The sequence below is a fragment of the Pteropus medius genome, unplaced genomic scaffold (assembly GCF_902729225.1).
Source record: "Pteropus medius unplaced genomic scaffold, Ma_sr-lr_union100, whole genome shotgun sequence".
Classification (NCBI taxonomy): Eukaryota; Metazoa; Chordata; class Mammalia; order Chiroptera; family Pteropodidae; genus Pteropus; species Pteropus medius.
In genome coordinates, this window is record NW_024349797.1 from 23,079,239 (window position 1) to 23,105,992 (window position 26,754).

Sequence of the window (26,754 nt, forward strand, 5' to 3'; positions counted from 1 at the left end):
TAGTGATGTCTATTTTCATCATGTCGAGAGGATCGAGATGTAGTCGAGGTCAAGCATGGAGGTCTTAGAATGTAAATGTGTGTGTCAGATCTCGGTAGGGACCACCCAGATTTCCTAGTGAAGGTACCACACTTTATGTGGGAGGCAGCTGAGGCTGAGTGCAGGGTAAGGGACCCTCCCGAGCCAGACTGTTCACGCAGAGTGGAGTTTTTCCCCAGCATTCTTTGTTTTCCCGAGATTTGCTTCAGGGAAGCCGCTTGGCCGCTAGTTCTGACTTGGGATAATTGAGAATTATTTAATCAACACACATTTTCGAGAACTAACTCAAGAGCAGTGCTAGTTGCCAAAGCTACAAAGTCCAGCAAGCTGCTCCGTGGTCGCTGTCTTCAGGGAGCTTCTGTAAGATGAGTGAGCCAGAAGGATCATTTGGTCATGGCACAGTGTGGTAGGTGCCATGACAGCGGGACAGAGGGGCTGTGGAGCATGCGGGTGCCGTGCAGTTTGGCCCAGGGCTTAGGAGGTGTTTTCCGGGGAGGATGCGCATGAGCAGGCCTGCAGACGGGGAGAGGAAGCACGGGCTGGCGGTCGCACAGCAGAGGGCCCGGGCGTCTGCAGCAGGTCCACGCGGCTGCCGCTCATGGGAGACAGAACTGGCCGCCTTTGTGCCAGCCCAGCTTCTGAGGTAGGAAGGACCCATTTTACAGGTGAGGACCGTGCAGGGCAGCAGCCTGTAGGGCTCCAGGGTTCACCTGTTACCACTGAGCTCAATGGTTTAAGCTGAACTACCATCTAGTTTAGGATTTTGTTCACACTCCAGACTTTTTAATTTTGCTTTCAGATTCTAGATGTTTTAGCTTTGCTACTGTATGGTACTTTTTAAAGAATTGTGTATTTTTCCAGCATATGTTTTTCACGCATTCTTTCCTTCCCTCCAACATCTGTTTTGCCTATATTGACTTATTTTCCCAGCCGGTATTCCATTCCTTCTCTCTGTTTTGAGTTATTTTCCCATGGCAGCAACATTTCATTCAATATCCTTTAACAAATTCAGTTAAAACGTTCTTCAGATGTTGCTTGCACGTTGCTGAGTGGCGGTCCCAAACCTGTAATGTGCTTCCTTTCCCCTTTCTCGCTCTTAATTTACATTTAAACTGGTAGTCTGGTAATAATGATGGTATTTAGTCATTATGTCTTTACAGGTTTTGTAAATATTAGCTTGTTGGTGGTGAACAAGTCCCTGAGGCCTGAGGTCACTCCATAGAGAGCGTCATTGTTACAGCCCAGCACAGTCAAACTCCCACCCATTTGTGTGGAATTTAATTGGAACTACAGGTGGCTCATGGGAATATAAGTTAAAGGCACAGACTCCTTCTTCACAGTGAGCGGGGCAGTGATGTCGGTGGCGGTGTTGGAGAAGGCTTTACGTGGCTCCTCCGCTGGAACCGCTGTAAAGTTCTGAACACTGGACCAGGAAGGGTCAGCGATGGCTGGGCTGAGGTGAGGGGACTTGTCTCATGGCCGTCTGTGTCTGCTCCAGGAAGGGCTGTGAGTAATGGGCACAGCGGGACACCGGGGCAGCGAGGGCAGGTTCTGGGAGGGCTGGCAGGCAGCTTTCTTTGCTCTTGCGCAGGGAGGCCCTCCTGGGGGGGAGGTCTTGGCCGAGGGTCACAAGGGCCTTGTGTTTCTGGAGCCTGCCCTGCCGTCTCCCGGTTGAGGGCTGTGCCAGTGCACCTTGGATGGGTCTCTGGCGTTAAGATGACAGGCTTCTTAGGGACAGGGTCTCTTCATCGTATTGTCACAGTTTGGCCTAAAACATGCTTAGTGAAAGTGAGACGGATTTCTCTGTGGGAGGGGTGTGGGTTTGCGGTCGGACCTGGCTGGAGGCCTGGTCCCTCCCGTGGCTACTACGATAGCAGGTCACATATCCTGAACCTCAGTTTTCTCATCTATGGAAAGGTCATCGTGGGGATCAAAGTGAGGATGTGGGTGAATGTGAGGGCCTGGCGTGTCGTAAGCAGTGATGCCTCTCCCTCTTTCCTTCCCGGAGCGATTCGAAGAGAAGACGTGTCTCCTTGGCAAGGTGAGGGGTGCGGCCCGGCGCTGGGAGACAGTCGTGCAGGTACAGTAGAAGCAGCACGTGGAAGGACCATAACGATGTTATTTGTAAGAGAGTTAAATGTCTAGAAATGTGTGTATTTGCACGAAGAGGGACGTCTACATTTAGATAACCCTCCCTTTTCTAGAAAAGCAATTTTTGCATATGATGATTTGTGATCAGTTATATTTTCGTGCATCATTTTCTTTTAGTTAGCAGAATAGTATTCTTCATTCATTGTGGTGTTTGTTCAGACAGCGCCTCTTTGAGGTTCTCCCTGAGCACCCTGACTAAAAACAGCCCGTGCTGGCTGGCACTCTCTGGTCTCTGACCTTGCCTTTTTTTTAAATTCCTAGCAGAAAACTTTTGTCCATCACCTTAACCCATGTACAAGGAGAGTGTCCGTGTATGGTATATGGTGTATGGTATATATTTACCACATTTTCCTTTGTTGAGGCAAAATTCATATAATATACAATTAACCGTTTTAAAGTGTGTAGTTCAGTGATATGTAGTGTATTCACAATGTTGTGCAACCACCAGTTCTCTCTGGTTTCAAAACTTTTTCATCACCCCATAAAAAACCCTGTACACGTGAATCACTTCCCATCCCCCTTCTTCCCACCCTCTGGTAACCTCTAACGGCTTCGCTTTCCGTCTCTGTGGACTGGCCTGTCCCGGATATATCATATAAAAGGAATCTGCGTGACCTTTTCTGTCTGGCTTCTTTCACTTGTTTCACTGTTTTTGGGGTACATCCAAGTTGTAGCACATATCAGTATTTCTTCATGTGTCAGTATTATGGCTGAATAATGTTTCGTCGTGTGTGTATACCACAATTTGTTTATCCATTCATCCACTGAGGGCCATTTGGATTGTTTTCACCTTTGGGCTGTTATGAATAATGCGTACAAGTCTCTGTGTAGACGTTTTTTCATTTCTCTTGGATATGTTTAACTTATTCCCACCAGCAATGTACTAAGGTTTCAATTTCTGCACATCTTTGCCAACATTTATTTTGTCTTTTTGATTAAAGCTGTTCTAATGGATATAAGTGGTATCTTGTGGTTTCGTATTTCTTTAATTACCAATGATATTGAACATCTTTTATCTTTTCATTGTATATCTTTTTTGGAACAATGTCCATTCAAGCCCTTTGCCCATGTTTTAATTGGGTTGTTTGTCTTTCTGTTGTTGAATTGTAAGAGTTCTTTATGTATTTTGGATATTAAACTCTCATTAGTTATACAGTTGACAAATAATTTTGCCCATTCTGTAGGCTGTTTTTTTATAGTCTTGATAATGTCCTTCGATGTACAAAAGATTTTAATTTTGATGACATCCAGTTTATCTATTTTTTCTTTTGTCGCTATTGCTTTTGGTATTAAATCTTGGAATCTGTTGCCAAGTCCAAGGTCTTGGAAGAGTTACACCTGTGTTTTATAGTTTTAGCTCTTACATCTAGGTCTTCGATCCATTTTGAGTTAATTTTTATATGTGGAGTCCCACTTCATTCTGTTGCATGTGCTTATCCAGTTTTCCCAACACCATTTGGTACAGAGACTATTCTTTCCCCATTGGATGGCCTTGTCACTCTTGTTGGAAGTCAGTTGGCTGCAGATGTTTGAATTCATTTCTGGACTACAGTTCTATTCCATTGACCTGTATGTCTGTCCTTATGCCAGTAGCACACTATTTTAATTACTATAGTTTTGCAGAACGTTTTGAAGTACGTTTGAGAAGTGTGAGTCTCCCAACTTTTTTTTTTTCAAAATTGTTTTGGCTACTTGGGACCACTTGTAGGTCCATATTAATTTGAGGGTCAGTTTTTTTCTTTCTGCAAACAGTCTTTGGAATTCGAGGGGAATTGCATTCAATCTGCTTTGGGGAGTTACCATCTTAACAGTGTCAGTTCCTGCAGTCCGTGACCCCGGGGTGTCTTTCCATTTACTTATAGCTTTAATTTCTTTCGGCCAGACTTTGTTTTGGTGAACAAATCTTTCACCTCCTTGGTTAAACTTATTCCTAGATATTCTTTTGGATGGTAGTATAAATGGAATTGTTTCTTTAATTTTGGGGGGGAGGTTGTTCATTGCTGGTATATGAGACTACAGCTGATTTTTGTGTGGTGATCATATACCCTGCAACTTTGCTGAATTTTGTTATTACCTCTAGTAATTTTTCTGTGGGTTCTGGGATTTTCTGTATAGAGAATCACGCCAAATGCAAATAGAGATCATTTATCTCTTTCTTTTTCTTGCGTAATTGCTCTGGCTAGGACGTCTAACAGTATCGAATAGTGGTAGCGAAAGCGGACCTCCTTGTCTTGTTCCTGGTCATAAGGGAAAGCTTGATTAAGAAGCTAGGTGTGGGGTTTTTTGTTTGTTTGTCTTTTAATAAATGTTCTCCATCACATTAAGGAAGTTCTTTTCAATTCCTGCTTTGCTGAGTGTTTTAACATGAAAGGTTGTTGAATTTTGTCAGATGCTTTCCGTGTGTTGTTTGATATGATTCTGCTTTTCCCCCTTTCATTCTATTAATACTGTATATTACATTAATCAGTTTTCACATGTTGAACCACCCTTGCTTTCCTGGAGTAAATCTCACTTTGTCGTGGTGTTTAATCCTTTTGTTGTGTTGTTGAATTTGGTTCACTACTATTTTGTGGAGAATTTTTGCATCTGTGTTCATCAAGGATATTGGTCTTTAGTTTTCTTTTCTTGCTATATCTTTGTGTGGCTTTGGTATCAGGGTACCAACCTCATTTTGACTGTATATCATATTTCTTTAGAACTTTGAAACCTATATTCCCTTACTTCAGTAGTGTACATAAAATTCCAGGAGGATTTTGAAGCAGACGGGAGAACTCATTGATGATCATCACACGACTTACCTCCCAGCTTCCTGACACGAAGCTGCCCATAAAATGGCCTGTAGTGGGGAAAATCCTGGCCAACACTGCCACCAGAACTCTGTGTCCACCAGTGGAGAATGGAAGAAGGGACCTTAGTCCCGATTCCGGGGCAGGAGAGAGATGTGCTTCTGTCATTTCTTGAAAGTCACAGATTGTTTTGGGTAACGATTGCTGAGTAACAAGCTGCCCTAAGCTTCAGTGATCTAAAACAGTAATCTGCTTTTAGATCTTATGGTTCTGTGGATTCATCAGGCAGGGCTCAGCTGGGCGATTCTTCTGCTCTACGTGGCATTAACTGAGGTCACTCGCTGGTGTTCACCTGGCCTCTTATCTGGTCTGGAAGGTCCAGGACAGCGGTACTCACATGCCTGATGGTCACAAGACCAGACTTGGTTCTTCCTCCCCTTCTGTGGAGGGTCAAGGCCCCCTGCAAACAGCCTCTCTGCTGGGATGGTCAGACTTCTTCTCTGGCAGCTCGGGACTCCTGGAATGACTGTTCTGGGGGAGGAAGTAGAGGCTGACAAACCTGTGTGACGTTACTCCTGCTTTGGGCGGAGGACCCCACCCAGTACTCCCCGATCTAGGAGAGGGAACATATAGCCTACCGCGCGATGAGAAGGGTGTCCAGGCATCTGTGACCACCTTAGGCCACTGCATGTGTGGTGGCTAGAGTCCATGGTGCTTTCAGCAGTGCGTGTTACATGCACTTTTTAAGACCGGCTACTGTGGGCTGAAATGGAAACCCCGACGGTTGTGTGTTATCTGGTCTCCGTGAGAAAAATGCATTCTGTGTTCTGAACCAAGAATTTGTGAATAAACTTTTGAAATCGAGCCATTCATAAAATGGTAATTGCTTATGTAAAAGATACGTTTTATTTGTTTAATCAGCAGGCATCCTTGATCGTCTGTTTGTCAGGAGTTTTCCAAGTATAACTTTGGATCTGTGAATTTTCTCTTCCTGTTATTTTATTTTAAAAATTATTTGTGAACTTCAATTTCATTTTGAACACTATTGTGGAGTTTAAGCTTATATTTCTCTCCTTTTTTTTTTTAAAGTTCATTGAGAAAATATTAGTAAGCCTACATATCCTAAATTTCTTTTTCTTCACCTTAGATCATTCTGATAAATTCCCTAGAGACTTACTAGAATGAGGTTACGGCTGTTTATGTATAAAAGTGTGGGGTGATTCGACAGCACGTGCAGAAGTGTGGATGCATTAGCTCTGACACAGAAATCTCCTTTTCTGTAAGCCTTGCCTTTCAGCCTGTCTCAGCGGACCGTTGCAACACTGTTTTGAGCCAGAGCAAATGTGATGTGGTCATGGGGAGTGGGGGAGTGGATTTAAGTCAGGAAACAAGAAACCTGCATCTTTGGCTCCAGTGGAGCCCCAGGCATTGGGATGGATGCGGGTGGAGAGGCAGGAGCTGTGGCCGTCTGAACAGTGCCCTCTGCTTACGCCCGCCCAGGCTGCCCTGTGTACAGGGCTGCAGTTCCAGCGCCCCTGGGGGCCGGCCACAGCGTGAGCTGCCCTGTGCTCTGTGTCCTAAGCATACCCTGCCTTGGTTCCCAAATACCCATCACTCCTGGGCATCTGACCTTCTGTCCAAAGTAGGCGTGAATGAAGAGGGTCAACCACTTAGATATGTCGGAATGACTGATGAATGAAATGCATGGACATTCAGGGTGTCCTGGGAGTTCCTGAATCCCTTCTCATCATGCCTGAGGTCAGGAACCTTTGGTCTAGATGGTCCGAGGTCTCAAACAGCAGTAAAGTTTTACACATATATTTACTTTTTGGTGTAGGAGTGCCCGTCCTCACTCTGCCCTCGTTACGAATTCCAGCAGTTTGCTGGCAGGGAGAAAATAATTGCTTTCTGCAAGTCTTTGGGGTGCTTCTTTGTGAACTGCTTACCTTCTTCATCCCCGTTACCTTCAGGATTCTCTACCCGCATGCGGTGGCTGTGGCCTAGGGGTGAGCAGCATAGGGGCTGACGAGGTGTCGTGAGACTTGAGGACTGGGGAGGGGTAACCGGGGCAGGGAGGACCAGGGGACCAAGAGCGCAGTGGCGTTTCACAGAGTCGATGACATTCCCTTCGCCTGCCTCCTCTCTGTATCCTGCTTCATGTAAAACAGGTGTTTCCTTATGTTGAGATGAATTACGATAGTTACTACTGCTTTTTAATTTTGTCTTGGGGTTCTGGGGGACTGTGTCGGATTTTAGTCACCAATGCTTGGAGTGAAATAAGTAAGGTATAATTTACCTGAAAAGAACTGAGGTGTCGTCATAGAGGCCCCGATTCTGCATGTAATAGGTGAGGGCTCTTGAAGCTTGGCTTTCTGTTCTCCGGAGTGTGCCCCTGCAGCTGTAAAAGTCCCTCAGTCGTGCGGAGTGGCGGAAAGCACGGACAGGAACTGCTGGCGAGCCCGGGGCTGGAAGGCTGGGGGAGAGGGGCTGGTGGCCTCCTGCCAGCAGAAGCCTTGTGACGGACGGACAGGATTCAAGTGGGAGTTGGGGACCAGCAGGCTCGGCCCCACCAATCTGTGACCTTGTGCGAGTTACTTAACCTTTGAAACTCCTCTCTCCGTTCATGGTAGGTGGGTATAACAGTGTCATGGTTGTTGTGAAAATCAAATAATGAGCTTTAAAAAATGAATTCACCAGGAAAATGAAAAGTGCTATTTACGGTTAAAGAAACTTGCATTTTTCAGCCCAGAAGAGAGTAGAGAACACGTCCACTGAGCAGTCACCGTCCAGCATGTGTTTCCTTGCCGCGTGCTGGCTAAATTTAGGCGCTCACTGTTTGGTTTGTGTGCGTGTGTGTGTTCGTGTTACGTTTATAAAGACAGAGACATTTAAATGAACACTGACCACATTCAGTCTAGCTCAGTTTGCTCAGTGAGCGCGGCTGCCGTTCCTGCTAGGTGTGCGTGTGCACACTGCTAAGGGAGACACTGTGCTCGGGAAGTTCAGACGCTTATTTCAACCTAGAATGTTATGTTTTATGAAAGAAACGTGTATGAGCCGGATCAGGCTGTCATAACAGAATGTCATCGATTGTGTGACTTTAAACAACAGGAATCCACTCACAGTTCTGGAGGCTGAAACTCCAAGATTAAGGTGCCAGCCAGTTCATTTCCCGGGGTGGGCTGTCTTCCTGGCTTGCAGGCGGTCACCTTATCACTGTCCCCACATGATGAGGGGAGAGACAGGAAGCAAGCTCTCTGGTCTTTTTTTATTAGGGCTTCTAATTACCTCCCAAAGGCCCATTGAGTTCTTTGTCTTCCCAGCACCTTCGTATTTGGTGTGGCACACTTTATTCTTCAGTTAATTCAGTGTTTTCTGTAAGTCAGAAGTGAATTGAGTCTGCAACTGGGTATCCATCATCAATCCACTCCCTGCGTGTATCTGGTCCAGACGTCAGGGGAGGGGGACATTGTGTATGACAACGGTCCCTGCTGGCACAGAGCTTAGAAACTAGTCCAAGAGGGAGAACTTGTGGAAAGTTCCTTAAAGAATCTGTTTGGGAACGTTTCCAGCCTCTGGGACAGGGCGCGTTAGAGGCCGCTCTGCCCCTGGCCTGGCCTCCTGCTCGCTTCAGGGGAGGCGGGCCCTGGGCGGGCAGGCGGGGCCCGGGCACGTTAGGTGGTAGATACTGGGCGTGGTGGCACCGAGCCTCGCTCTCCTCTTCACCCAGAGGCTGTGGGCCCGGGACGGCGCCTGGCCACTGCTGGGCGGCGGTTACAGCGTGCACCCTGGAGTGCGGCCCTAGGTGGTCTCCCAGCCTCCGTCCGGTCATCTGCAAGCGTCTGATGACAGCTGCATGCATGTACCCCGGAGACTTGGAGGAGGTGGTCCCATGAAGTTGTCTAAAAAAAATTGACCCAAGATTCAGAGAAACAGTATGTTCACTCATGCGCCTTCACAAACAGCTCCCCTCCCCGCTTTGCTGAGTTTTCTCTGTGGACACTTAGCCTCCTGGGTTCCCTGGCGTGTTCGTCAGCGTGCCTTCAGTCCGTGGTGGCCTTGGCTGGGAAGGTAATTGGGCCGGTGGTGGTATGTGGTAGTGGGCAGCGGTTATCAGCGTGCCCCGGAGTCGCCACCGTGAGCCCCTGCCTCCAGTGACAGGAGAGTGGACGCGTCGCTTGGACCCTTTCGGAGGGCCAAGGGCGTAGCATTCTGAAGTAGCCTGTTCTTAACACGGGGTTTTTTTCGTGGCCTGTTTGTTCTGAAATTCAGATGAATTTTGCATTTTACTATATAATATGTGTTCTAATATGACAGACCTCTAAAAACCTTTCTGCGTGTCGGAATTGACCCTCCAGGACAAGAGAGTGCTCGTTGCTCATAGCGCCGCGCTCTGAGGGCACAGGGGACTGACCGTGGCCGGCCGGGGCGGCGTCCGCACTGACGGTCGCTGCTGGAACCCCGTAATGACTTGTCCTCGTAATGACTTGTTCTCGGTTTTCTTTCCTGTTGGCCGTTGAGGGAGTGTTTGCTCTGCATGTGTGTTTGGTGCCTTTTGGTTTGGATAATTTTGGTGATCGGTAACTAGTTTCGATCTTGTTATTAACAATTTTGATCTGGACACCATCATCACCAGTCCCATCGGGGGGCATTTGGAAGGCCGAGAGACTGACTGGATGCTTCGTGTGCAAATACTCTTCTGAGATGGGGAGAAAAACGTTAAAACCTCACAGACTCTGGCAGACTCATGTGGGAGTTGATACTGTAGATGTCTCAAATAATGATTTAAACCGTAAGATTATTAACTTTTTTGGAGGGAGCAGTGTGCATAAAAACAGTCACAGGTTAGAAGTTCTTCTCTTCTCTCGTGCATGGGTCCCAGGGTGTGGAAGACCTCGTGAGTGGGGACTCCCCACTGGACTGCAAATAAACCCTGCCCGGGGCCGGTTCTCTTGGCTCCTCCTCCTGGGAGGAGGAGGAACCAGGGAGCCACCTGCATTTAGCCACTTTGGTGGCCCCCCAGGCGTACACGTGTAGGAGCAGCCCCACAGGGCCACGGTTTGTGTGTGCCTTAAAGGGCCTTGGGCAGCAGTGGCCTTTGCTTGGGGATTTTTGCGCTGTGTGGATAGAGAGGCCGGGTGCCGAGTGCCCCACCCGGAGCGTGAAGCAGGCCTTGAGTCTCACCTTCAGACTCAGGCGCTGTCCAAAGGCAGTGTCAGCATTTCCTGATGTCATGGCTCAGAACCCCTCCAGGACGGTGTGTGTGTGTGTGTGTGTGTGTGTGTGTGTGTGTGTGTCTGTGTGTGTGTGTGTGTGTGTACGTACGTACACGTACGTACCTGTTTTGCTTTCGGTTTCACTAGAGGATGTGACTTGGGCCAGTGGTTTTCAGTGAGCATTTAGAATTTAACAGAATTTGATCCCCGTTTCCTTGGTTATGTTAGTAATAAGAAAAAACCACTTGGTCTAGTTTGTTGTTCTCAAGGAGCAGGGGCAGTTTTGTCCCCCAGGGGACACTTGGCAATGTCTGGAATCTCGCTGGGAGGTGCTGCTGGTGTCTAGTGGGCACAGGCCGGTGCTGTGGGAGCACCCTGCAATGTCCAGGACATCCCCCCACGACAAAGAATTATGTGGCCCCCGAACGTCGGTGGCGCGGAGGTTGAGAAACCCTGGCATGCGAAGTCACGGATGTTCTTTTCTTGATTTCCAGTGAAGGTGTGACTGTTAAGATTTAATAGTTTTGTAAGGCGAGATGCTTTCTACAAAACTCAGCCATTAAATGAGATCTTAAAGATGAAAAAGTGTTTTCGATGCAGTGAGGTTCTACTATGAGTGTGATTGAGATGAGCAGAAGGAACTGAGAGTTCACGGGGCCTGGGACAGAAGCCCAGGTGCCCGTCAAGCCGGTTTGGATAAACCCTTCCTAAGAAACCATAATTTAAATGGAAACTTTGGTTGGCAGAATGGGAATTTTTGAGTAGGTACCATTAGAAATAAAATAATTTTCCAGCTGTGGTTCCCAAGTTCCCAGGTTTATGCCTTTAACCCATAACTCTCTGAGCTTTAGCTTTAGCCCTGTGTGTTTATTTAACTGTCGATCGGGTCTTCGGTGTGTGCCAGGCACCATCCTGAGTGCCAAGGACACAGCAAGAAACAACGCAGGCAGCTCCCCGTTGCCATGGCGCCTGCGCTGTGAGGCGGGTTGGGGAAGTCCACATGCCAGTTGCAGGATTGAGCGGGATCTCTCACAGCTGGTCTGGGGGCTCATTGACCAGGACTTGCAGGAGGAAGAGGCATTTTGTCGTGTGCCCCAGATGGAGTGACCAGACAGGACTGCGACTACCTGGTGTTTTCACCTAGATGTCACCGAGTCTGTCCCCAGTGGACTCTTGATTCCTTCCTGCCCCCACCCCCAGGCTTAAGCCAGAAGACTGGGGTGCATCCCTTGACCCCCACTTCCCTCCCATGTGGTCCATGGCTGTCAGTCTTGCATCTCACCTTTCCCCACATCCCTGGTCCCCAGCCGGGGCCAGGCCTCTTGCCCATTGGCGGCCCCTGACTTGTCTGTCCACCTCCCTGCAGGTCACTGCCGGCCCTTCTCCACACAGCTGCAGAGGCCTTTTAGAAACCTAGCTTGCCTCCTTCCTTCCCTCAAAACCGGTCAGTGGCTCCACGCTGCGCTCGGGAAATGCGCCCTCCTCACCAGACACTCTTCCCAGAGAGGCCCGCCCACACGCAGCGGCCATCCTGCCCTGGGCTCCCCCTGCCCTGCCTGCGCCTCAGGGTCCGTCTTCCTCCGGTGGCCCCAGGGCCTGTCTTCCCGTCCTCCTCTCTGGGCTCCTGTCGCCTGTTTCCTGCAATGCTGTGTCCCTCTTTAGGTGCTGGCCATCTTTAGGTGAGAAATCGCTCACCTGAGCCACTCGCCACTCGCCACTCGGAGCGGGGCGGATGATTCACAGGGACCCGCCCTCCCTCCTGCAGAGTTGGGGTTTTTGCATAGGGGATTTTTCTGTCGGTTTTATTTTTTCCTCACCTTTTGGAGTATTAAAAGAGCTGAGACAGTGGGCTGTTTGTGTGTTTGTGTGTGTGTGAGAGTGTGTCTGTGGTGGGGGCAGTGCCCGCACATTCTGGGGAGTTCTCTGATCCCTACCACTGGCTTACATCCCACCGATTCCACAGAGCACAGGGCTATAGCCATGTGCTGACTTCCTTAGTAAGCTTTTGAAGTAAATTGAAGTAAAGCACGGCCACTTAGTAGGTCTTTCTCAGCACAGAAAAGGGAACAGAAAAGTCGTGCCACGGCTCTGGCGTGATTACCCCAGCGTGCAAGCCGGTGCTGGGAGGGCGTCCCGGGTCTGTGCTTGCGTGCTCTGCTGGTCCTTCAGACATGTCTGACATTAACGAAGTTTTGCTTCGCCAGGCAGGAAAGAATGCCTGCCCCAGGTGTCCTTATCAAGTAATAGTGTATTTATTTGGCTCCATTTTTTGGATGAGCAGGAAGTGGGCACCAGGGGTTTGTTTGGCCTTGTCCCTTATTTGCCACAGGCTGATGGTGGAGAATTCTGAAGTTTCCAAATGGAAAATGAATATAAAAGAAGTCCCATAGCGGTGAGGAGTTGGAGGGACTCCCAGGTGGCCTCTGAGAAAGGAAACGTCTGAAAAGTTATTTCAGATGATTTGTTGGTGACAAACTTCTGAATCTGACTAGCAAGTGGATCCCAGACACAGAGCCTTTTTACAAGAAGTAATAAGCTGGACATACTGCAGATGTGTTTTCTAATGAGGGAAAATGCATCCTCTAACGGCTGATTGTTGTTTCTAGAAAATTCGAGTCCTAGTCTCAATTTTTGTTTTGCACCTGTTCACAAGATTGAGAGTTTATTTAAGCTTGAATATCCTGGAGGTGGTATGTAGACTACACGAGGGTCATTTTTAGATTTTATAATAAAATCTTTTACAGCATAGAATTAAAAAAAAAAAAAAAACCTTTGTAGACAGGAACCAATCTTTGAAGGGAAACCTCGGTTTGGCTTGGAAGTTCATCTAATGGAAATTAAACCGAGGAGTTCAGCTGTCTAACTGCAGACGGCTTGATGGCTTGATGTTCAGATGCTCATTAGAAATCTGCTTTCCCCAAAACAACGTCTTTAGCTACCTGGGATGGAAAGTGCTTAAGTAAGCAATTTAAAATTCAACACACTCTACTTGAAAGTGATCAGTTTAAAAGATTCATGGACGAAGCACTCCGTATGTCTGAGTATTGCATAGTAGGTGATGGGGGCGTTAGAAAAAGATTTTTCTCGCCTTCACAGGACGTGTAGTGGGAGGAGGGGCAGGTGTGCATGGGGTGAACTATTAGACCAGGCAGAAAAGTGCTGACGGTGTGACAGAGTAAGCATGTTAGTGATCCTGTAGTGACAGGCAGGTGCCTCGTAGGACCGGACACAGAGCGCTGTGCGAGCGATGATGTTTAAAGTAGGTTGGCAAACTACGGCCTAAAAATGAGCGGAGAAGCCTGTGTAACAGAGACCATCCGTGGTCCATGCAGCCCTGAAATGTGTGTTATCTGGCCATTTATAGGAAAAAAGTTTGCTGACTCTTGGTTGAAGGGATTAGGAAATGCCTTACAAAAGCTGAAATTCAAGCTGGCATTTTGCAGGATAACATTTTGATTTTCAGGGCAGCGGGGGTGAGAGTAGGGGAGTTTTTGCGGGAGGGCACACAGGTGCTGTTAATCAAACAGCACAGTGGGCTGTGGCTGGGGCTGGGGCTCAGGGTGGGGACTGGGAGGAGGGGCGAAGAGCATGGCTCAGCTTCAATAGCAGCAAGTTTGAACTCAATTCTGAAGCGAGTCGTGAACCGTCAAAAGCTTTTGAGTAAGAGAATATCAGTGTCATAATTATAGTTAATTGTCAGAAATTAAGATAAGTATTCATTTTCTTCTGAGGCCTGCTCTCCAGAACCATAAACTGGTTCTTCAGAAGCGACTGTAATGCTTAGGAGGCCGCTGGCTGTGGCGTTAGTTTGCGGAAGGGTCCAGAAGTCCTGGTTTAAGGCTGAAGATTCGTTGGTGTGCTTTTCATGCCTGTCGACATTTTCTGATCAGCAGCAGACATTTGTGAACTCCCAGTGATCCCATAAACTGAGGCATCTGGGAGGATCTCGAGGAAGGCAGAAAGTCTTTCTGAAGTCGGCAATTGTGTTTCAGCGTTAAACTTCTGCGTGGAAGCCTCGGTTTTGTGGACTGTATGGTCAGCGACCCGGGCGTGGTGCTGTTCTTTGAGGAATGGGTGTGGAAAAGGGGCCCTGACGCCGGGAGACATTTTCATCCCCAAGAACAGAACAGCTCTGAGGACAGAACCTTTACGGTCACTCATCTCCAGACTAAGGAGAAAGCCGGGTGGAGGGGTCCGAACTTTATGGGTGTGTTCCCAGAGAGAATGCGTGAAGGGTAGAGTAGAGGCAGTTTCCCCGTGACCCCACGATCAGCATTTAGGTGTGTAGTCGTCCAGTCTTTTGTTCAGCGTGGACGCACTTAGGTCACTCTGCGAGGTTCCAGTCCCGTCCGTTACACACTTTGTACCTTGCGGCGGAGGGAAGCACGCCCGACAGACAGCTGGGGGGCGCCTGCCCTCTGTGTCCTCTGCTTCTCCCTGGAGCCCCCCTGCCGCTGCTGTCTGCATGGGGACGGGGAGGAGGGTCTCCTCTGCACAAATGCGGGCGCTCTCGACGGACCCCAAAGCCTCAGCAGCAGGGACTGGATTTTGCAGAGTCAGAACCCTGGTCTCAGAGGACGAAGGTGACGAGGCCTTCATCCATGCAGACCCCGAGTTGGTTCTCAGCGTCATCCGGAGTTGCTCAGACGGACTTGCGTCACGAAGAGGGCGCTGCTGCAGCCAAGTGGCGGGCAGTTGCCTCCCAGAACCGAGCCCATCAGAAGGGCCTCGTTTGCACCAGCGCCATCGGTCCCTGCGGAGCTCTGCCCAGGCCTGGGGACCGGGGCCCCACCCCGCCCTGCTGGGGTTTGAGAGTGACCGTGGTCTTGGGACATAGCCACCACCCTTAGTGGGGTTGTGTGACTCAGTCTCCCCTGTCCCCAGGACACCTGGTCTGAGAGATTGGCCCCATTGCTGTCAGCAAGGCGCACGGATCCTGCGGACTTCACTTCAGGGGTCACCCAGGTGGCCAGCTTCTGCTCGTACCCCGCCTTGCTGGCTTCCCAAGAGCCGTGCTGCCCTCACACCGGGATTTCAGTGTCCTTGGAACAGGCGTGTGTGTGCGCACACGGGCGTGTGTACACACAAGAGGGAGAGAATGTCTTGTTTGTTTATTTTAAGAAAAAAGCCAGTGTGTTCATGGTAGAATATTTAGAAAACACAAACATTTCCCGTTGCCTCACCCCTGTTAACGTTTTGGTGTATATCATTCGTCCCTCTTGGAGGCATAATCATGCATTTTTATGAAAATAGAGACATACTTAAATAATATTTAGTTTCTAAAAAAACTACCTTTTTAAAACTAAAAAAAACCCCTTTTATTAAAATGGGAATGCCATTCAATTACAAGAAAATTGTTTTAATAGGCATATCAAAAGCTAAAAGCGTCAACACAGCCCTGCACTCGAGTCACTGCTGTGTGTGCTCTTCGGAGCCACCTTTGGGACATACGTATATTTTCTTTTTATAAAGACGGAATTATTCTATATAATAAATAACCATTTTATAATTTGCTTTTTTATATAATAGCTTTATTGAGATGTGATTCAGATATTATATTCACCATCTTAAACTGTACATTTCAGTTATTTTTAGTATATTCAAGAGTTTTACAATGCTCATCACTTTCTACTTTTAGACCATTTTCATCATCCTGAAAAGAAAAGAAACCGTGTACCCATTAGCTGTCACTTCCCATTCCCCCCTCCCCCAACCCTAGGGAGTCATCAATCTATTTTCTGTCTCTATCAATTTGCTGCTTTGAAAATTTCATACAGATGGAATCATACAGCGTGTAGTCTTTTGCAGCTGATTGCATTCACGCAGCATCATGTTCTCAGGGTTCATCCCCGTTGTAGCCTGTCTCAGCAGCTCCTTTTGATAGGCAGGTAATAGTCGTGTGTGGGGAGACCACATTTTGTTTCTGTGCTTATCAGTCGATGGACCTTGGGTTGTTTCTTCTTTCGGGATATTATGAATAATGCTGCTGTGAACACTCCCGTAGAAGTTTTTGTGAAAACCTGTTTTTATATCAGTTGTATATACAGCTGGATCATTGGTAACTCTATGTTTAACATTTTAAGGACCTGCCAGGCTGTTTTTCAGAGCAGCTGGGACATTTACATTCCTATCGGCAGTGTAAGAGATTTCAGATTTCTCTACATCTTCACCAACACTTGTTATTTGTCTTTTTTATTTTAGATGTCCTGGCGGGTGTGAAGTGGTGTCATTGTTGTTTTGATTTGCATTTTCCTAGTGACTATGTTAAGCATCATTTCATGTGCTTATTTATTGACCGTTTATTTATCTTCTTTGTAAAAAATGTCTTTTCCTATCTTTTGTCTGTTTTTAAAGTTGGGTTATTTGGCTTTACATATTTTAGAGTTCTTTACATATTTTAGATACAATTCCCGTATCGGATATATAATTTGTAAATATTTCCACCCATTCTATGGGGTGTCTTTTCACTTTCCTGATGGTGTCCTTTGATGCACAAAAGTTTTTTACTTTGATGAAATCTAGTTTATCTGTTTTTTCTTTGGTTTTTCTTTTATTCTGTTATAGGATTATATGTCTATCCTTATGTCTATGTTGTCTTGATTACTTAGCTTTTAGTAAGTTTTGACTTGGGAATCATTCACACTGGGTTCTTTTTCAAGATTGTTTTTTCTCTTCTGGATTCCTTGCATTCCCTGGTTCATTTAGGATCAATTTGTTAATTTCTGCAAAATGTAACTTTGTCTCTTTCATGATATAATAATACTGTACTGTCCAGTATAGTAGCCATGCGGCTAGGAACATGTGAAATGTGGCCGGTCCAGAAAGAGATGCGCTGCAAGTGTGAGCTTACAGCAGATTTCGAAGAGTTAGTGTGGGAAAAAGAGCACAGAGTATCTCATTAGTAATTTTTTATATTAATTACACATTGAAATTTTATATTGGGTTAAATAACATACATTACATAAGTTTACTTATTTCTTTTTACCTTTTTAATGTGGCTACTAGAAGATTTAAAATTATATGAATCTCATTTATGTTGGACTGAAGTATTTTTTAATAACCTGGCATTCTGTTGTTTGGTTGATTGTGTTGTAATGATCATGTGATTGTGTTAGAGTTTCTTTTTATTTACTGAGGTAATACCTGACATACATTATATTAGTTTCAGGTGTACAACATAATGATTCGATATTTGTAAATATTGTGAAATGGTCACCATATAAGTTTAGTTAACATCTAAAACCGTACATAGTTATAGAATTTTTTCCTTGTTATGAGAACTTTTAAGATTCACTCTTTTAGAACTTTTAAGTCTACAATACAGTGTAATTAACCATAGTTGTCGTGCTGTACATGACATCGTCCCCAGGACTTATGTATTTTATAACTGGAAGTTTATGTTTCAATTCCCTTCACCCATTTCGTGTCCCCTTCTCCCTGCCTCTGGCAACCACTAGTGTATTCTCTGTGTCTATGAGCTTTTTGTTTTTCAGATTCCACTTATAAGTGAGATCATATGGTATTTGTCTTTCTTTGTCTGATTTATTTCACTTAGTGTAATGCCCTCAAGGTCCATCCATGTTGTTGCAAATGGCAAGATTTCATTTTTTTTATGGCTGAATAATATTTGTCAGAGTTTCTTGATTCAGTTCTCTATTGTTGGACACTGGTCGTTTCCGGTTTGCTCTGTTCTACAGCGTTGTGACCTTGTAGCCAGGTCTTCGTGCACTCACTCCTGTGACGCTGCCAGGACATAGCAGGACTTGGGAAGTATTTGTGCTGTGTTTCTAAACTCTTAGAGTGTTGAGTAAGTGAATTATTGTTTTCACATTAACAAAAAATGATGTTTCAAGACAAGGCCGTAAACAGATTAAACAAATATTGGTCCAGCCCCCCGACAAGTCGGGTTTTGTTCGGAGAGTTGGGAACAGAGCAGTGAGTGAGTCCAGATTTAGCCCTCTTGACCTTCACGTTCTGATGGGGGAGAGGGGTAACCATGCAGATGGTGCTGGAGAGCAGTGCCGAGAAGGACGGGGAGACCGGCTCGTGCTGGCACGTGGCGGGGGCACGATCCTCACGGCCGTCAGGGCAGGCACCGTTCGCGTCAGGACCGAGGGAAGCGGAAGGGAGCACGTGAAGACCCGCGAGAGCAGCGGTGGCGGCAGGTGGGTCAGGAATGACGGAGACCTCGAGGCGGGGATGAGCTCGACGTGTGTTCAGAGCCGCCAGGAGGCCAGTGTGGCCGGGGCTTGGGGTACTTTTTGAAGATGGAGCAGACAGTCTTTGCTGATGGATCGGGTGTGGGGTATGTGACCTAAACGGTGTTATGGTGCCATTTGCTGAGCCTCGGTCACTAGAGGTGGGGGACACCTGGAGTTCTGTTGAGGTGCTAAGTAGATGCACCGGTGGAAATCAGAGGGACGTATTGGAGTTAGGAAAAGCCATTGGGACATCAAGCAGGTTGATAATTGCCTGTTAAATTTGGAGACATGGAGGTCTCAGGGACTTGGGTGAAGATGGTGTTGGTGGGCTGTGGTGGATGGCGGGTGAGAGTGTCCAGGGGAGAACGGGACATGTGTGTTGACAAACCCTTGAAAGCATTTGCGCCCAAGTGGACAGAATGATGGCAGAGGGGGAGCTGCGGCCAGGCAGCCGCTTCCCCGCACATGGGCGGGAGTGAGACCCACGGGGCGGGCGGGATTCAGTGCCACGGTGAGGGTGAGCTGGCCCGTGGGACGGGAAGAGCAGGCAGAGGGGGCTGGCAGGCTTCCACTCAGCAGTACGAGGAGGAGAAAAGCGTCACATTGCCTCAGTTTCCAGAAGCGAAGAGTGACAGGGAAGGGGTGTTGTAGGCTTTGTTGGGGAGCTCAGTGCAAAATTCGCATGAATTTTTACTAGGAAACATAAGACTTCACACAAATTGAGTTACTTTAAAGTGCTTACCCTTGGGATTCTCTGTCCTGTGCCGCTGGGGGTGGAAAGTTTGAGAAGCCAGTGTATTATTGCATTCTGTTGCTATGATGTTAAATCTCACCCAAGTGAGTATTTAACCTTAAAGAGTTTGAGATTCACTTACCCATTTTGTTATCCTTATTAGAGCTTTTGCAGCTGCTCCAAACAGCCCTCCATTTGTACGTCTTAATAGTCACTTGGCAAGCGGCTGCACTCTGCTCCGGGAGGCCGCGCTGGCGGCCGCAGGGCCCGGGGCCGGACGGCGGTGCCCTCGGTGCCTGCCTTTCCCACCCCTTTCTGAGGGGAGGATGCGGAGGAAGACAGGGTCCCCGAAGCACCCTCGGAGGACATTTCAGAGAACCTTTTTCTTGTTTCCTCAAAATCCTTAACAAACCCGCTGCTGCTCTGTTCCCCCTGGCGAGGCGCCGCGTGGAGAGCTGTCCGCCAGCCTCTCGCTGCACTTGACTCTCAGTGGGGAGTCAGCTGTTCGGCTTCCTTCCTATTTATCGCGTGGCCTGCTGGCTTTTCTTTCCATATGGTTTTAGTATGGTTAACCACCCCCTTTAGGTTCTTCGACCTTCTTAGTAGACAACCCTGTGGACAGCTTGGTCACCCCACAAAGTGACTTCATAGGGCGGAGCATGTGAGACATCCGAGGTCACGTCCCTCTTCCTGTTGACAGACGAAGAGGCCGAGGCCTGGGGGGAGCTCGGTTCGCAACTGGAGCGTCGATGACCAAGTCACAGCCCCTTGCTTCCCAGTCCTCCCAGCCCGGGGGGCCCTGCCCCTCCCTCGCCCATCTCGAGCTCCGAGGGCAGCGCCCTACCTGCCGGGCCCCAGCACCCTCCATTCCCGGGCGCTTCCTCGTCCAGGCAGAGAGGCCTCCCCTGACCCCCTCTTTGAGTGTCTGTCTGCAGGGTCACCTTCACCTTCATGCCCCGTCCACAGCTTGTGTGTGCCGAGTGTGACCGGGTGCTCACTTACTACTTCTTGTCTTCCCCTCAGAGAGTCCCGTGGAGGCAGGGACCGCCATCTTGGTTTGAGCCTAGGACATCCGGCATCTAGTGAGGAGTATGGCACACGCGTGCTCAGAAAGTTTGCACACAAACGGATGTGTAAATCTAGACTTAAGTCAGATTGCTCTTGTCTCCTGCCATTAAAGGGGCTCTTTTCTCATTGCCGGCCAGGGCTTGTCCTGCTGTCATCTCACAGCCCTTTGCTGCTCTCATGACCAGAAGTGTTTTGGAGTTTGGCATTTTTGAGATTTGAGAATAGAATTAGGGAGTACACCATATATTGCGGAACATCCCCAGGCAGCACCTCGTAATGGGATTTTTGCAGCAACGTGCATGGCTGTTGACACCAGGCGATTAGCTGCACATTGTGTCGTGACTGGCCACCCGATGCGTTACAGACGTGTTTTCAGAGCTTTGGGGTGAGGGGCCACGGACCTGTTTTGGTGAATGCGCGTCAGGCCTCGCGCCGCGTGCTGGAAAGGCAGAGGACGGGTGCGTCGCGCCTGCCCTCCCACGTGGGGCAGGGGCACGGGGCGCGGTGGTACAGCCGCCGGGAAGGCGGTACCGTGGGGGCTGCTGCTGGCCGTTTGGGGTGTGCCCACAGCCCTGGCACGGGGCACTGCCCTGTGACGCAGGGAGTGTGGGCAGTGGTTGCCGGGCCGTCCTGGATCTCCTTCCCTAGGGTCTGGCTGTGGGGGTTCAAGGAGCAGAGAGCAAAGCTCAAGACAGGGCGCCCCGACTCATGATGTTCTATTCCCCTGTGCCCCCCTCCCCCGCTGGTGGGAGTGGGGCCTGGGTGGCTGTCCGAAAACCACCTTTGATCTTCTGTGCTGGAACGACCTGCCTGACCTGCCCGCGTGGTTGCACACTGGCTGCTGGCTGGGCCGAGGCTGTTTTAACATACATTTCTCGACTTTTAAAACATGAATATGCTTTAATTTTCATGTTTTTAAGATGTATTTTTGATTAGATAGAAATCTTTAAAAAATTTATGTGCTTTCTGAAACGGTGCTTGCATTTTGAAAAAAAGTTTAATTGCCAGGCTGCAAGAAAACTTGCCCATTTTTATTAGAAAATGAAAAGCCAAATATGTCTAAATATGCATATTTCAAATCATTAAAGATGATATAAGGCAAAATAGCTTGTTCCTGAAGCAGATGGCAATCTGCATTATTTCTAAAGTTTTCCTGTGATCTTTTATAAATTATATAGAATGTATTAACTCTCATTGAACATGTATATTAAAGATTATTCTTTCAATTTAGAGTTATTTTTGTCCAACGTACTTAAGATTGAATGAGCCATGACAGTGTAGGAGAAGCACGCTTTTAGTCTTTTAGATTTTATAAGAGATATTACAGTTTTCATAAAGACATGAGAACGGTCTTTGGCAATGTATTCTAAAACAAGACTGGAGTTTGTGTTGTAAAAACTTCCTTCAAGACACATTCTGGGGTTTTATGAGTGAGTGATGGTGGCAGGACAAGGTGGCATCACCTAGAGTTTTATTTGCAAATAGTTTATTTAACAGGGTTTAAAAGAGACTCCTTGTGTTTTATAATTACCCTTCTTTGGGGACCAGCCTGTAATGTAAAGCATATCTGGGGGTGTTATCTTTGCTACAGATGTACTATGTTTATGTTATTGGAAATGTTTGATTTCTTAAGTATGTGTGTGTGTGTGTGTGTGTATCGATAGATTAGATTGATTCCGTAGTTTAAATGTTTGCATCTGTATTGCATATAAAAACATGTCAGTTTCCAAGTGCGGCCTTTAGAGTATTATAGAGTATTACAGTATAGTATAGAAGGCTTTTTTAAAAGGTCATAGTAGAAACGTTTTATGTGTTTAATTGCTTAAACATTTTCTTTCACTGAGATTATTTTTTTCAAAACACTGAATGTAACATGAGAAAATGTTAAATGGATACAACACTATAAGATTTTCCACAGAAGTTTTAATTCACAATGAGGCATACTGGGAAGGCTCCATTAACTTAACGCTTTATATGGTATCATCATTTTGGAAAAACCACTTCACCGCAGGGACAGTGTTTACAAAAACTGAAGTCCTCTCTGCACTGACGTTGCTTAGCTGTGCATAGGTAGTGAGTGACGGCAGTGTCAAAACCAATTTAAAATTACCTGTGTTGTCAATATGCAGATTTTCTTTATTCAGTATTTACACTATGAATTTACCAATCTGAGTAATTTGTAATACAGTAGCATAAAACCAATCAGACCTACCAGACTGAAAATGTGTGCATATCTAAAGTGGTTTCTTTTCTTGATTTTGGTTAAGTTAACAGAAGTATCTTCACATCTGTAATTTCTGGTAACTTAATGAGAACACACTGAACTTTTGGGTCACAATAAATTTTCCCATTATGTAAAATATTTTACACACTGGTTGACTCATTGTGAATTGTGAGTAGACATGATTCTCTTCCTGCGGAAAATAGAAACACATTGTAATGACGGTTTCAGCCAATTACAGAATTGTGCTTAGGTTACCACCTTGCTTTCTGTCAGCTGAATTGTTGAAAACCTTGAGATGGGCAGACGGCAGTAGGAAGGAGCTCGGAGCTCTTTTTTTAGAGTTAGAGGGTGTAGTCTTTCTAGAAATCAGTGAGTTTTATACATAGGCTTATTTTTGTTTTTTATGAGTTTTATGTTCAGTTAATGAATGTGTTTTCTTAGACTGTATTGACTTCAAGTCTTGTAAATATTTCTGGGTCTTAGAAACCTCAGCGTTCTTATTTCATAGTAAGAACCATGTAAACGAGCACTTTTTGGTGGTGATGGGGTTAATAGTTTCTCTAGTGATACTGCCTCGCATGTTTAAAATGCTACATCTGTGTATGTATGTAATTTATATTTTATGATAAAGTTAAAATCAGCTTATTTCTTGAAAAATTGTTGATCTCGGAGATTTGGGGGGGAAAAAGTTACCCCAAACAGTTATAAGTTATTTTGAATAGTGAGTAGCTTATTTAAAATTATTTGGAAAGTGTACCCTCAAAATAATGCATGTTTGGGGGCATAATTTTCCTTTTTTGTTTGTTTCTTTGAGATGGTGAGCTACATCTCATGAAGCGACGTTGATTATCAGATGTTTGGCTTTTGGCTTGATTGTGTCAGCCTTAAAAAACATAACTATCGAGATAGTCATACACCACACAACTCACCTATTTTATGCGTCCAAGTCAGTGGTTTTTAGTATATTCACAGTTGTGCAACCATTGCCTGTCTCGGACACTTCATATAAGCAGAATCATATAATACGAGACCTTTTGTGTGTGGCTTTGTTTTTTTGGCATATGTTTTCAAGATTCATCCATGTCATAGGCTATGTCAAAGGTTGTTCCTTTCTGTTGCCACATGATATTTCATCGTGCGGATGTACTACTTTATGTGTTCGTTAGTCCATTGATAGACTTGGGGTTGTTAGCCCTCTTGGCTGTTATGAGTAGTACTGCTAGGAACAGCCATGTACAAGTGTTCGTGTGCACATGTGTTTTCATTTCTCTTGGGCGTGTACCTCGGGGTTCCCATCAGCTTTTGGTCTACTGTTGAGATTCCAATTTGTGTTTGTAAAGAGGCTCTGCTACTTGTGACTGGGGCTTCCGTGACCTTTGTTTGTGACCCGGTGACTCCTGTTTCATGCTTGAAGCCCCTGGACCCCCTGATGCCTGGAGAAGGAGCCAGTTATAATACCCTTCTTTCCTGAGACCGGATCACATCTGATGGTCATCACAGGCTCTTGTCAAGTAAGTACTCTGTTAGGTTTTTGGCAGATAATTCTGTTCTGTATCTAAGCCAACTAAATCCTGTCTGTATTTTATATTTTTCTTACTTTCTTCTCTCTTCTTGGTGATACCCTTTGTTCTTTGGCCTCAGAAGCAGGCGGTAGTGACTCTGAATGAGTTGTCTATACATTCCCTTCAGGCAGTATACCACGCCTCTGGCTTTTTTTTATGGTAATTTTGGTAACTGGGTTGCTTATTTTTGAAGTAATAAACACTTTAAGAGAGTAGTGATACTCTTGAGCATTTTGTTAAGTGTGCAAATGAGACCTACAGGGATGTTTCCATAATTTGTATCAAATTCATGTAAATGTGCATTAACACTCTTAGCTAATTGCCTGAGTTAGATTAGGAATTTTATTACTGCTGTTTAATTAAGGAGCAGATCCTGCCATGGTCATTCCAGTTAATGGTGAGAGTCCTTCAGGTCTCTCGTCATGTGTTTCAACTGAGTCGAGCTTGGAAAGTTATTGAGTGCTTTGTGGATGCAGGCTGTATTTTGTAACCGTTGTGCCTTACATTTCGAGAAGTGTATACTTTTGGGAACCTTTCACCTGCATCATATCAGTTAAAAAAGTGAGGTTTCTAGGATAGGCCTTTCCTATAGACAAGAAATCCCAGATTCCGGAAGGGCGAGCGGTGGGTGGTGGAAGTCGGTGTCAGAGGAGGCAGAGCGCCCCCTCCGCTCCGCCCTGCACCCTGGGCCGAGAGGCGGCAGGATGTGGGCAGACCAGGCGCTGCCCTCGCCAGGTGGTGCCAAGCCCACAGCACCAGACAGCTGACAGCCACGCAGCACGTGCGCTCAGAAAGTTATTTCTCCTGTTGGAGCCTCACTGCTTCCTAGTCTGTATCGTGGAGACGATAGGAAGCCACCCCACAGGCGCGTGGGGACCTGGCTCCAGGGCACTGAACATGCTCGCTGCCCTTGGTTTTCAGAAGGCCGACCCGGAAGGTGGTTTGAGTGGTCCTGTAGCGGGCCCCTTCTCATCGCCCCCTCCTCCGACCTTCCGCTACTGGCCCTAGAGCCCCGTGGACTCCCCCACGCCCCCAGGGTCGTCTCAGCCCCTGGCCAGCTGTTGGCCCCACCCCTCCCGGTGGTGTCTCTGCTGGAAGGCATGAGAGTCCTGATGCAAGACCCCTGCCGGCTCCCCCAGACCCTCTTGGGAAGGCCCACAGGCCAAGCACAGGATGCTGGCTCCCGGGCCAGGCCCAGGGCCTCTGACAGGTCATAGGAGACAGTCGAGTTACCACGCTGCAGCTGCCTGGGCCTGGTGGGGGGTGAGACTGCCTCAGAGAACCGGCCTTGATCCCCCACTTGAAAGGCAGCGTGTGGAGGTGCACCGGCCTTTATGTGCCCCAGGCGTTTGATAGAGTCCCTCCGAGTCAGCGCAGCCACTCCAGCGGGTCTGTGAAGCAGTGACAGCGAAAAGAAATCTCACGCTGCCTCTCTCTGCCTTCTGCTCTGATCGTCCGCCTCGTGCTGCGAGATTATCTAGTCAGTCAGGAATTTACACGAGGTGCGGCTGGTTTGGTCTAAAATGTTCATTTAGTCACATCTCACTTTTGGGGAGACCAGGGTTGGAAAGCAGCCGTATTTCCATAAGTCTGATCCGCCTGTTCCCACGAGTGAAGCCCCCAGGGGAGCATCTTCCTTTGGGCTGGCGTCAGCGACCTTTGGTGGGTGAGTAGGGTGTGGCCTGCGCAGCCTGGGCCTGGGTTTGAGTCCCGGCTCTCTCACCTGGACTGTAACTGGCTTTCTCTGTGCCTTAGTCTCCTCGGCTGTCAGACCCCTCACAGAGTGACAGGCGATTGTGTGTGGGAGCAGTGATGGCTGACCTTCGGGGAGCCGCCCACGAGCTCCAACAGCGCTGCTTTAGGCACTGCAGATACAAACGTGCCAGCCACGCGGGCCTTGGCGGGCTCAGACACAAGGGTGTCCCTTCCAGGAGCGTGGTAACTGCCAGGGATGACGAGCCCGGAGGAGGGGCCTTGCTGCTGGGGTGGGAAGGGCGTCGGTGAAGACGGGGGTGAAGACGGGACGAGGAGAGGGTCCGGAGCCTGCGCTGGGGAGGGGCGAGGTAGATGGAGGGGCGGCAAAGCCAAGGGTTCTCAGAGCCAGCGGCGGCTTCGTGCCAGCAGGCCAAGGGAGCCACCAGTGCCCTCCTGAACTCGGTCGCTCATTTGCCCGCTGCTCTGCTGAGCACCTGCCCGATGACAGACTGGGTGCTAAATATGGGGTCGTACACACAGGTCTGAACAGGGGCCACTTAGACTACGGTCCCCGCCGGGAGGTGGTCACCACCATCGGAAGACAGCTCTTACTTATGGAGGGGCAGTGCAGTGGTGTCGCATGCCACAGAGCCGCCCTGCTAGGTCCGGAGTCTGCCACCTCCGCTTGGTCAGCGTGTGCCATGAGCGAGTGTGTGCCTCAGGTACCCGGTGCTCGGATGTCTGTCAGCTGCGGTGACGGCATTGCCCGCTCAGGCTTCAGATCAGAGCCGCGCAGTCTTGCTGGGGACTCCCCGGTGCATGGCGAGGAGCGGGCACACCGTTGCGGGGCTGTCCTCCCCTCTTCTCTCCCTTTGCTCCGCTGAGTGCTCATCCCCTGGCTCCTGTTAAATGTCCCTTCTGCACAGAAGCTCCCCTGGGTCTCCAGCAGCTCCGGTTCTGCCTCCGTCAGTATGCTGGCCCTCCTCGTGCTGGGAGCCACTTACCCCCGTTTGTCTTCCCCACCGGAGGCCCCGTAACCCCGGGGACCTTTCACACAGCGTGCGGTTCCTGCACACCCA

At 47.8% G+C, this 26,754-nt stretch overlaps 1 protein-coding gene across 6 annotated transcripts in view; it reads left to right on the forward strand.

Moving 5' to 3' along the window:
* TRAF3 (TNF receptor associated factor 3) overlaps nucleotides 1–26,754 on the forward strand; it is an 86,658-nt gene that overhangs the window by 5,278 nt on the left and 54,626 nt on the right. For 2 of the 6 annotated variants that reach the window (XM_039884284.1, XM_039884281.1), the window contains exon 2: nucleotides 23,833–23,929. The exons of the other annotated variants lie outside the window; for them this stretch is intronic. The gene's annotated coding sequence lies outside the window, so the exon portion shown is untranslated. The remainder of the gene's footprint in view (nucleotides 1–23,832; nucleotides 23,930–26,754) is intronic. 6 annotated transcript variants of the gene reach the window in all.